This window comes from Melozone crissalis, unplaced genomic scaffold, assembly GCF_028551555.1.
Source record: "Melozone crissalis strain CALT ecotype California unplaced genomic scaffold, PUWL_Pcris_2 ptg000046l_1, whole genome shotgun sequence".
In the NCBI taxonomy this organism is placed as follows: domain Eukaryota; kingdom Metazoa; phylum Chordata; class Aves; order Passeriformes; family Passerellidae; genus Melozone; species Melozone crissalis.
In genome coordinates, this window is record NW_026535824.1 from 15888742 (window position 1) to 15901205 (window position 12464).

Here is a 12464-nt window from a genome sequence, read left to right on the forward strand (position 1 = left end):
TCCCTTTGCCAGTGGGAAAAATGCCAATCAATTGTTCTTAAAATTTTACAAGTTGAATAGTAATAAAATGGTTATAAAAATAGTAATATAATTAGAGTGATAACAATTTTGACAATTTGAATTAGGACAGTATGAGACAATAGAGACAAAGAGTTACGGACCTCAGGGTACCTTTTTCTGGGCAGCATGAGCCTGAAAGAGGACCCATGTTAACAAAGGATTGACCCTTAAAAGCAATAGCCTGTTGCATATTCATACACCTCATCCATGACGCATAAATTCCATTCAAACACAGGATTCTGTCTGGTAATTGTCACCATCTTCCTCTGAATCCTAACAGAGCCTTCGAGGTGGGAAGAAGTCCATTTCTTTTCATAAGAGAGCAACAAATTCTTTTTCTCTGAACGATTTAGGTGTCCTGTGGCTGCTATCTCACTGTGAGTCCTTTCTTTAAAAAAAGTATCTTACATAGCATAGTTTCTATTTTAACAGTTTTTATAACCTAAAACTATATTTAACACAGTACTTAAGAGAATTAATACAGCATTACTTTCTAACACAACACATATAATATTCATTTGAATATTTGCGAAAAGCCAATCATAAAATACATGCATTTTTCACATGCAGGCAAAGCCAGCGAGACAGCAGAGAAAGCGAGAGAGCAGAGCAAGCGACACAACAAACGCACCAAGAGCAAGAGAGCAAGTTTGAACAGAACTTGCAAAGGGCAAAATCAGCTCAAACCAGGTTAGACTGCAGAACAAGGAGCACCAGGCATGGGCTGATGATCCAGGTAAAAAGTTCCAATGTGAGAAGGACAATAGAAGCCTTCATCAAAAGACCACCAGAAGACTGACAAGCACCACAGGAGGAACTGATGCAGGCCCTGAGGCCACACAGGGTTGTAAAACCAGGACACAGCTTTATGCAAATGTGAGTATGCTAATGAAGTGTTGTAATTGTGACTTTTAAAATGGAACTGAAGGCTAAAGAAGATCAAGGAGGTAACACAGTGGAATCTCATGGAACCAAGTGTGAATTCGGACAGGACCCAGGAGACCATGGTGACACCATGGTGGAATCTCATGGAACCAAGTGTGAATTGTTGCAGGACCCAGGAGACCATGCTGACGCTGTGGTGGAATCTCATGGAACCAAGTGTGAATTGTTGCAGGACCCAGGAGACCATGCTGACGCTGTGGTGGAATCTCATGGAACCAAGTGTGAATTGTTGCAGGACCCAGGAGACCATGCTGACGCTGTGGTGGAATCTCATGGAACCAAGTGCCCAGAGTTTCATGGCTCAGCCTCATGGAGCGCTGGAGACCATTGTGTCCCAATGGGAACACATGGAACAAAGGCTCCTTAGTGACACAGCAAGGCCTCATGGAATGCAAGAGATCATCGTGATGGAATGGAAACTCATGGATTCAAGGGTCCACCATTTTACAGTATGGCCTCATGGAATGCAAGAGACCATTGTGATGGAATGGAAACTCATGGATTCAAGGGTCCACTCTTTTGCTGCATGGCCTCATGGAGCGCTGGAGACCATTGTTGCACCATGGAAACAAATGTCACAAAGGCTCTATTGTAACCCAGCAGGGCCTCATGGAACCAAGGACACCACATGATACAATGGAATCTCATGGAACCAAGGCTGCAGGATAACCCCACTGCCAATCCCGTCCTGCTGGGGAAGCACTGGGGACATCTCCTTCCCCTTCCCTCTGGCACAGAGGCAAACCTCATCCTCTCTTTGTCCTTCCTCCCCCAGACAAGAAGCTGAGGATGGAGACCAGGAAGGACAAATCTCCAGAGCAGAACCTGGTGGAAGAGGCCCCTTTGAGCAGCTCCACTGTGCATGAATCCAATGGGGAGGAGAAGTCCCAGAGGTCCCACAGGACAAGTGGCACCAAACCCAGCCCGGGTTGCTCTGAGGAGGAAAGACCCACCCTGGGCCAGGAAGGTGGACAGAGCTTCAGCCAGGGCTCGGAGCTGGTGGTGCATGAGCAGCTTCACGATGGGGAGAAGCCCTACAAGTGCTTGGAGTGTGGGAAGAGCTTCAGGCAGAGCAGGACCCTGATCGCCACCAGATGATCCACACCGGGCAATGGCCCTACGAGTGTGGGGAATGTGGGAAGGGCTTAAGGTGCAGCTCTGAGCTTGTTACCCACCAACGCATCCACATCGGGGAACAGCCCTATGAGTGTTCCGAGTGTCAGAAGAGGTTTCGGATCAGCTCCCATCTCATCCTGCACCAGCGGATTCACACAGAGGAGAGGCCATTCTGCTGCCCTGACTGTGGGAAGGGCTTCAAGCAAAACTCCCACCTCATCATCCATCAACGCATCCACACCGGGGAGAGGCCCTATGAGTGTCCCCAATGTGGGAAGAGCTTCACCCGGAGCTGTGCCTTGACCAAACACCAACAGAGGCACCAGTAAGGGAAGCCCTGCAAATGCCCTAACTGCAGGAAGATCTTGGTGCACAGCTCCAGTTTCATCCCCCATTGGACAACCCACATTGGAAAGAATGCTGGTGCTCCACATTCCCTGTGATCCTTACCGGCAAGACTCCTTTCCCTTTTCCTGCCCCTGCCAACGACATGATGTGGGATCAAAGAACATAAGGGTCTGGCTAATGCCATGTCATTATTTTCACTCCTGCTTCAGGTCAATGCCAGAGGCAGGAAAGGGACTCTCTCCCCTTGAGAGAAGGGTGTCCTTTACAGGCAGGAGTGAATATGTGGCTGGAAAGAGACAGTCAGTGGTGTTGTAGTTTTCCCTCTAAATAGTTTTTCTGATCCCTTCTGTTACCAGTGTTGTTGCTGTTCCTGTTTGTTCCTTATCTGGTTGCTGTTCCAAATAAATTGTTCCTATCCCAGGGTGGGATTTTTGCCTTTTGTGCATTCCATGGGAGGCGGGAGGGCAGCGAGCAGCAGCACGGTTTTAGCAGGAGCAGAAAATTGGGGAATCCCATTTCTGAACCCCGGCCCCTGGAAAACAAGCATCCCAGCCGGTCCCAGCCCTGGTGGCCATGGCAACAGCCTTGGGAGCAGGTCCCTGGCTGGGGCTGTGGGAGCCTCTTCCCTCTGGTGCCCAGGGACAGGAGTGGAGGGAACAGGTGCAGCTGAGTCGGAGCAGGCTCAGGTTGGATGTCAGGAAAAGGTTTTTGCCCAGAGGCTGCTGGGGCCCTGCCCAGGCTCCCCAGGGAAGGGTCCCAGCTCCAGGGCTCTCTGAGCTCCAGCAGCGTTTGGACAGCGCTGCCAGGCCCAGGCTGGCATTGTTGGGGTGTCCTGTGCAGGGCCAGCAGTTGGACTGGAGGATCCTGGTGGGTCCCTCCCAGCTCAGCCAATTCTGTGGTTCTGGGATCCCATGAGCCTGGGGATAGGACTGCCAATGGTTGCCATGGCAATGGGCTCTGGCTGTAGGCCTGAGCTGGTGTCCACGGAAACCACTCTTGGCATGGGGTCTCCATGGAGCTGCCAAGGGACTGAGCATAGCAACAGGGGGCTGGTGATGGTTGTCATGGAAACTGACCATAGCAACAGGGGGCTGGTGGTGGTTGCCATGGAAACTGTCCAGAGCAACAGGGGGCTGGTGATGGTTGCCATGGAAACTGACCATAGTAGCAATGACGTTGGTGATGGCTGCCATGGAAACTGACCGTAGCAACAGGGGGCTGGGAAGGGTTGCCATAGAAACTGTCTAGAGCAATGGATTCTGGTGATGGGTACCTGCTAAGGAACTGAGTTGCCACAGGCACTCAGAGGGATTCCATGGGAGGCGCCCTGAGTTTTTAAGATTTTCTAAGATATTGACATTCTTGTAGGGAACTTTCTCACACACTTGCTGTAAATAACTCATTGTTTTGCATTCCTTTATGGAGGAGGAGAAAGTTGATGGGCTCTTGGTTTGTCCAGTGTCATTGGAGAGGTGGCAATCCACTGTCACTCTTGGGAAACTGTAAATGTTGGAGTCAGAAAATAAACTTCCTTTTTTTTTTCACCATGAGAAGAGCGGTGTGCACTTGTGTTCTTTCATGTCCTATAGCAACACATGGGGACATTCCAAGAGTCTCCAGGCCGTTCAAGAGCTGCAATGTCACACACAGAGACAGGGGCTGCATGGACACCTCCCAGGGTTTTCTGGGGGTGGTAAAGAGCCCTGTGGTCAGAGGCAGTAACAGCCATTCCATGGTGACATCCCAGGGCACCTTGGGCTGCAAAGGCACCGATCTGTCACAGGCACTCACGGGGGCTCCACGGTGACATCCCAGGAGTCCCCAGGCTGCCAAAGACCTAGGATGTCCCAGACACTCACAGGGGTTCCTGTCATGGGCAGAGTGGGAGCTTCAGGCAAAAGCTTTGTTTCTTCCTTGGAGAAACTCCTGCTGAGTCATGGGATGGAGAAATGGCACACAGCAGCCACCACAGAACCCATAAAACACTCCAGGACCCCTAGACTTCTTTACTTCCATCTCAGAGAGGAGAAGGGGCCCCAGACATTGACAAAGGTGCAAAAGATCGGACAGGGGGAATTGAACTTGTCCCACAGGATTAATGATGGTATACCAGACAGATTTCTAGAAATACAGCTCTGATTGATTCTGATCATGATTAGACAGAAAGATCTTGATCAGAGTTATTTCCTCCACAGCACAGGAGCTCTAACAAGTAGAATATTCTTCCCTGGGAAGAAATTTTGAAGTCAACAGGGCCTTGCTGGAGTTGTTGGAGCACACTGCAGGCAGAGCCTCCTGCTCCAGCAGGAACTGCCTTTCCTGTGCCATGAGCAGGGCAGGTCCCGCTGCAGGGAAAGCCCCAGGCCAGCCCCAGCACAGGGAAGGGCTCGGGCACAAGGGCAGAGTGCCATGCTGGGAGCTGTGCCAGGGAGAGCCTGAGGCACCAAAGGCACCTTGGCAGCAGCCGCTGCTTGCAGGCCATGGCCAGAAGCCTCCCTTGGCAGCCCAGCCTGGTGGCCACCACTGCAGAGCTGCTGCCTCAGGGCTCATTCCTGGCTGGGCTCTGAAAAGCCACTTCTGCTCCAGAAGCCTGACTGGGAAGCCATTGGCCCCAGCACCTCGGGGACAAGATATTAATGACAAAACTCTTCATGCCAGCAGAGCCAAGGCAGGGGCAGAGAAAAGGGGAGAGCCAGGCCCAGGGCACAGGGCTGCCATGGTGATGGCTGTGAGGCCACTGCCCCTGCAGCAGCCTGGCTGCCCTCAGCAGACATTCTGGCCAGAAGCATTGTGAGGGCACTCAGCACAGCAGAGAACACACACTATGGGAATTCTGTTCTTGGGGTGGGGAGGGTTTCACTGGGTCAGGCTGCACAAAGCTCCTGTTCTTGGACAATCCCTGGGATAGGGCATCCAATTCTCTAGAAAAACAGCTGCAGTTTCATGCCACTTTCATAATTGTAGAATATTTCTTCCTTCTAACAAATGTAAATCCACCTTCATTCAGTTTAAAGATATTGACCCTTTTTCTGTCATGGCAAGATTTGGGAGACAATAACTTTGACCACAATTTTTCCATTTTCACAGACCTTTTTTTTTTTCCAAAAATCTCCCAGGATGGGGTTTTGGAGGCCTCATCACAAAACCAGCAGGGGGAGTCTGCAGGCTCTGGGCTCAGTGGTGTGGAGACTGAGGACAGAACAGGAGTAGCCTGGGAGGGATGGAAAGGTGGTTTCAGAGGGGCAGGAGCTTTTCTTCATAGTGGGAATGAGCCTGAAGAAGACATAATAGCACCAAGAGCAGCTGGGGAGGTGCAGAATGGACACCAGCAGAAAGGAATTTCCCTACCAGGGCAGGGCTGTGGTGCAACACGTCCCTGGTAGTAGCCTGGAGCAGCCCAAGGCTCTGTGTGGGCAGGCAGAGGCAGGCAGGAGGCAGAGCTGTCAGCAAAGGAAGGGCCCAGCCAGGGGGCAGCCAGGGGATGCCGACAGCCTGCAGGGACAGAGGTGCAGGGCAGGGACAGCCTGGGCTGCACAGGGATGGGCAGCAGCTGCAAGACAGCCCTGCCAGAGCCAACTTGGGCAGCACTTTGGCCATGGCTGCTGGCCCTGGGCCTGAGGCCATGTGAGAGTCTGTCCAAAATATCTTTCATTTTTGCCCCACGGTTGCCATGAAGAGAGACCACCGAAAAATTAAAAACTGCTGAACCAGTGGGGGGGAGGAGGGAAAATCATGTGCCTCTTAGCTCACTGTTTCCAGAGGTGTTGTTTGCTATATACGACACTGAACTCGAAGGAACACTCTGCCCTTTTTCCTGAACAATGGTCCTGAAATTTCTCCCCGCCTCCTGGCCTGGCTGGTTTGAGCTTTAGCGTGGTCCCTCCTCCAAGAGAAGACCCCTCTAGCCTGTTCTCAACCATCGTGATAGACAAGTAGAGATGTAGGCCTCTTCATCAAGGACCCAAGACATGAAACCCCTGTGTGAGAAGGCCTCCTCTCACCTTCTTCCAGGGACTGTGACTGAAACCCTCCCAACTCGGGGGAGGTGTGCAGAGGGCAGGGAGGAAAGCTGCCCAGAGCAAGCACAGGTGCAGGCACTGGGCCATGAAAACAATGGTTCTCGCTTGCTGCCTGGCTCGATTTTGTGTACCCCTGAACAAATACTATTCTTTCCCCCTTGTTGCCTTCTCAAGGCGTGGCAACCTGGTTCTTAGTCCGGCACGGTGGCCCTAACCCCAGGGTCACTCGGTCCATATGCTCCTGACACCAACGTGGTGGACAGCAAATGGTGTTAATTGAGGGGTCACAAGGGTTTTTATAGCTTGGGCAGTCAGTGTCATTTCCTTCTGCTCACGTCCAGCTGGGTGCAGCCAGGTACGGAGCAAAGGTCTGACTGCAGGGTGGGGGGGATGTCCTGACTGACCGTACAGCCCGATTTCTTCCGCACGCATATCCCTAACTCTCCACGTTTCCCCCCTCCCTCACGATTAGTAAAAATCATTTAAAATTATAAAATGTAGAGGTTACAAAATTTCATGGGTTATTAAAATTAGTATAAAATTGTAAGTGTGTTAGTAACTGGCACGCCTTAGAGTAATTGTCGGCACTCGACAAACAATGCTAAGCGTTTCTAAACACTTTTCAACGAATAGCACCAGTTTGTGTAATATGCAAGGCCCGAAGATTAGGGTTAGTAAGATTATAGCGAGTGGGCCTATTAGGGTAGACATCAGGGTGGTGAGCCATGGGCACTGGTTGAACCATGACTCGAACCAGCCCTGTTGAGCTTCTCTGTCCATTTTTCTTAGGTTTAGTTGGTTCCTCAGTTTTGCCATGGAGTCTCTAACAACTCAGGTGTGGTCCGCATAAAAGCAGCATTCCTCTTTCAAGACGGCACACAGGCCTCCTTGCTGCATGAACAAAAGGTCCAGTCCTCGCCTGTTTTGGAGGACAACCTCTGAGAGCGAGGAAAGGGATTTTTCTAGGGAAGAAATGGATTTCTCAATCCTATGCAAGTCCTCGTCGACAGTCATCTGCAGTTGTGCCAGTCCTTGATGTTGTGTTGCAAGGGCCGAGATGTCTGTGGCAGCGCCGGTAGCTCCTAAACCAAGGAGCATTGCGATGGTGATGCCTGTTATCACTTCTCGTTTGTGGAGCCGGTCGGGTTCCTCGAACAAGCGGTACACCTCTTCTTCCTGGCAATACAGGACTCTGGGGACAATTAAAACTTGGACACAAAAGTCAGTAGAATGATCAAATTTGTCAAGGAGTAGACATGGGCTTACCCTGGATCGTTGACAGACCCACATTCCCGATGCAGCTGGGATCACCCACTGGAACTTCCCTCCCTTAAGTTTGACGAATTCCTGGCAGACGCCCATCTGCTTTGCCAAGGTTCCACTGCCAAAGCATTTGCCTTGGCCCATAACCTGACTTAGGGTAATGCCTCTCCGGGGGGTGTCCCATCTGCATTGGTGTGGATTGTCTGACTTTGAGAAGATGAATAGGAGATCGAGCGCAACACCTTCGGAAAAAGGGGGTTGTGCATCATAGCATAACCAGCATGACTCTGTGAGGTTCGGGTTGGATTGGTTTAACGATAAGAAGGTAGCATTTAACATGCTTAAGAATGGATTGGAGAGGGTTGGTTTGGCTAAGAGATCGGATGGGGAGGAGGTTAGTTTTAGCATCTGTGTTTTGTGGCTAGAACTGCTGTTAGCTGCGATCCCCTTCCTGGGTCTACTCATTGCTAGAATCGGATTGGGTCCGACTGATTGGGATATTGGAGGTGGGAATCTGATCATTTGTATGTTCGCCCAGATGCGGCGAGAGAGATAAATAAACGCTGTCCACACTTTGCCCGTGGCCCAGCCATCATGGGTCAGCTGCAGGATTGTCATTATAAAGCCTGTGCAGGTGTGCTGTTTTCTGCCTTGGGGCAAAATCACGTACCCATCCATATCAAATTTTGGTTCTAGACAGCCGTGGGGAGTATACTTAATTTGCAGGAACTTATCAGGCTGTTGTGGTTTCCATCTATTGCTTGTCACAATAGTTTCACACCCCTAATATCCACAATATCCATACCCTGGGTAATTACAGTAATTTTTTCCTGGGTTGGAAGCAGGGCACCAGTAGGTCTGAAATAATGTCGTCTCCTCAAATTTGGGGTGCCCTGTACGCGAGGGAAAAATGTCTTTTAGCCTGAACTCGAAAGATGGGGTGTTGGCTGTAACAATTTCTTTGATGACCCCCTCACCTGAGAGATGGCATAGAACCCACCTGAATGGCTGGTGAGGGTAATGTTTTGTGTCTGCCTGTCCTCCACCTGCTAACCCTAGAAACAAGATCACACAGAGATACCGTTGCTGCTTTGACTTTGATGGTGCGAGCTTCTCAGGTGATGTCGGGTTGCTCGGTGGTCTCTCTCTCTTTCCTTGTAGTGGGGCATATGGGTTGCGGGGGTGTCCTGACTGGGGGCAGTTTACTGCCACGTGGCCTGCCTGGCCACACTTAAAGCATGCCATCACACTGGTTATTGCAGTGTGAACTGCTGCTAGGAGTGGAGCTAGGTGTTCTTCCTTTGCAACATGTCTGATCATGGCAGCAACATTGGACCCAGGTGGCAGTGATCTTAAAATGTCCTTGGTAGCTGAGTTGCATTGCTGGCCTAGGCAGTCTGCTAGCACAGGACCCTTCGCCTCTGAGGGTAATGCAGAGAGATCTAATGCTGCCTGAAGGCGGTCCACGAAGTGAGTGAAGCTCTCACTCTCACTCTGCTTTAGTTGACCATGGGGATGGTTTGGCTCTTACTTTGGAAGCAACACGGATGGCTTCTCGGGCAGCACGGGTTGTTGTCATAACCTCATGGGCCCGCAGGCCCTCAGCCTTTGTCTGGGGGGTGATCATAGTGGGGTCTGTGCCCATTAGCCTCTGTATGCTGGAGCCGTGCAGTGGATGGTCTGCCCCTGTTACTAAGGCTAGCTGCTTTACACAACTGTCCTCCCATTCCTGTTTAAAAACGATCATCCCCGCCCCATTGAAAATCAGCCTGCAAGTCTGTTTGATATCAAAGGGAAGCATAACATCGCCTCCAAAAACGCTGTCAATGAGTGTGGAAACCATGGCAGAATTAATCCCCCTGTCTGCAACCGCTTTAACAATTGCCTGCACGTCTTTCGGGTTTACCGGGGAGTAGGTTCTTTGATTTCCGCCTGCCCCCCCACACGGACCGGGAGCACCAGTGTGGCAGACGGAGCCCACTACGCACAAGCCATTTTTATTTTCCACCAGTCTGTAAGTGGCGTTCGATCTTTCTCTGATATCCCCTTAACCCACGCAGGACCGCTGCAGCTAGTGATCTTGTATGCCGCTCCCTTTTTGTTAAAGCCCGAGTCGGTGTCGGAATCGTCCTCCGACCACCTTTCGAGCCCGTCCCAGTTCGAGTCAGAGTCCGAGCCGGAAGTCGACTGGCCGGACATTTCCGGGCTGCTCAGCCGTTTTCTCGGGCTCCGACCCCGCCCCTTCTTGCGAGGGTCAGGCCGTTCCCTCCCTCTGGGCTCCCCCCGCCTCCTGCTGGGGGAGGTTCTTGCCCTATAAGGACCTAATTTAAAATGAGTGCTTTGAATGGTCTTAGGCTCCTTCTCGGGGGCCGCCCCTCCTCCCCGCTTACCCACGCTTGTGCTGTTCAGCGAACCTTCTGCATTTTCACCCCCCATGTCATCATTCCAGCCCTGGTCACGTGCTCCAGCGCCATTTCAAACACATATGGCAGGGGTGCCTTTTTATCAACCGCGTCAGGGTCTGATATTATAGCAGCATTCCGCACTTCCTCTGCTAGCCCCTGCCAAAATGCACTCCCCCACCTCCGATGGTGAGTCCGGTCGCTGAGGGGGTTCCAGCGTTCGCGCCTCCGTGCACCTGAATGGGTCAACGTCCTCCGCGGTTTGCATCACTGCCCCTACCCCCAACTGCGGCATGGCTAATAAACAAGTTCGCGCAGCTTTCCAGGTTTCTTGCTCTTGCCGAGCTTTTTGCAGAGCCTGAATAACTCTGCCCCACGATTTGAAGGTTTTCCCTGAGCCTGAGGACATGGTTTCCTCAGCCAGAGCCTTCGTGCAATTATCCCATATCTCCGGACGGAGAATTTCTACTGGGCTTTCTATAGCCCCTAGCTTTATCAGTCTCGGCACTGTGAGAATAAAATCCTTAAGCTTTAACTCGATACCCCACTGAGTGCGGATCTGACTTACGACCTTCGCAATAGCGTCCATGCTCCTCACTGGTCCGGGGGTGTCCCCCCCGCTGCACTAGGCCAGCTGTGCAGGCGCCGGTTCCTCGTCACGGCTGTTATGAACAAAAATTGTTGATTTTTTCTGTGAAAAAAAAAGTTACCACTACTGCTGGGCTGCTGCCTGTGTTATGGTAATTACGGGTCGTTGTCGGTAATGGTTGTTTTTGTATTAGTAAAAGCCCTGGCTAGGGCGAGGTAATGGCCCTTCTCTGACACAGTGGAGGGTGGGAACCTTCCCAAACCGTGAGGAGAAGACACCTGAGAAGGTGAGGGTGGGGCTATGCAAAGTGACTCCAAGGACCAGACTGCTTTGTGGGACCCCCGACTCCAAACCCACGGAGAAACCCCTAAAACAACAAGCCAAATAAGAGTTGAGAGACTGGAGTGATGTCTGGACGTGAGGAGCCGAGTGCTGAGCCTGCAGACATGCGGAACACCTTCGGACCCTCTCGCCCTGACCATTGGAGTCGACCCCGGCGGTGAGACCAGGCCGACTGAGTGGGAGGGGCACCATCTGACGGGGACATCACGCCCTAAACGCTCCCACGAGGACTGGATTCCCCCAGCTCTGCCCCTTGTGGACAGAGCTGCGCATATCCTCCTCCTCTGAGTCGCCTTGGGAGAGACGACGGATGCTGCAGACCCGTCGAGCCGCCCAATCCTGAGCTGATCACTTTTAATAAAGGCATTAAAAAGGAGAAGAAGTCTCCTGGCCCTGTTTATTTCAACGGCGATCCCCGAACCCCGGGTGGGGATCATGTCCCGGGTTTTCGGCACCAGATGTTGCCTTCTCAAGGCGTGGCCACCTGGTTCTTAGTCCGGCACGGTGGCCCTAACCCCAGGGTCACTCGGTCCATATGCTCCTGACACCAACGTGGTGGACAGCAAATGGCGTTTATTGAGGGGTCACAAGGGTTTTTATAGCTTGGGCAGTCAGTGTCATTTCCTTCTGCTCACGTCCGGCTGGGTGCGGCCAGGTACAGAGGAAAGGTCTGACTGCAGGGTGGGGGGGATGTCCCGACTGACCGTACAGCTCGATTTCTTCCGCACGCATATCCCTAACTCTCCACACACCCTGAAGACCTTTGTTTTGGTTGTGAAATTCATTCCCCCTTCCCCCAATAAAAAATAGTATAACTTGGGGTCCAGATGAATTATGCCTCCAGGATCTCCCCGGACGTGGCCTGGCAGACTCCATCGGCTGGATCCCGAAGGATAACGCAGCACCACGTTTGGTAACTATAACCCATCCCTCCTCTTCCTCCCTCTTTTCCTTATTTTCTCCTTTGTTCCCCCGGTTCCCCTCACCAATGCATTTCTCTCGTGGTTATTTCAAGAAAATTGCACTTGTTGATTGTTACTGCAAATCCCCTGTGCTGTGTTGGTTTTTTTTGCACCCTGCGATCACCCCTACGAACCATCACATCATCCATTCACTAGGACGGATCATGACAAATGGTCTCCATGATTCCATGGGGCCTTGAAATGTCACAATGATCTCCATGGATCCACGGTGCCCCTCAGGATCACAATGGCCCTTTGGCTCCACGAGGCCCTGAAATGCAACAACGGCCTCTTGGTTCCACAAAGCCCTGCTGCTTCACACTGGCCCCTTGGGACCATGCAGCCCAACAGAGCCGCAATGATGTCCTTGCTTCCACGAGGCCCCACAGTGTCACAATGGTCCCTTGGATCCATGGTA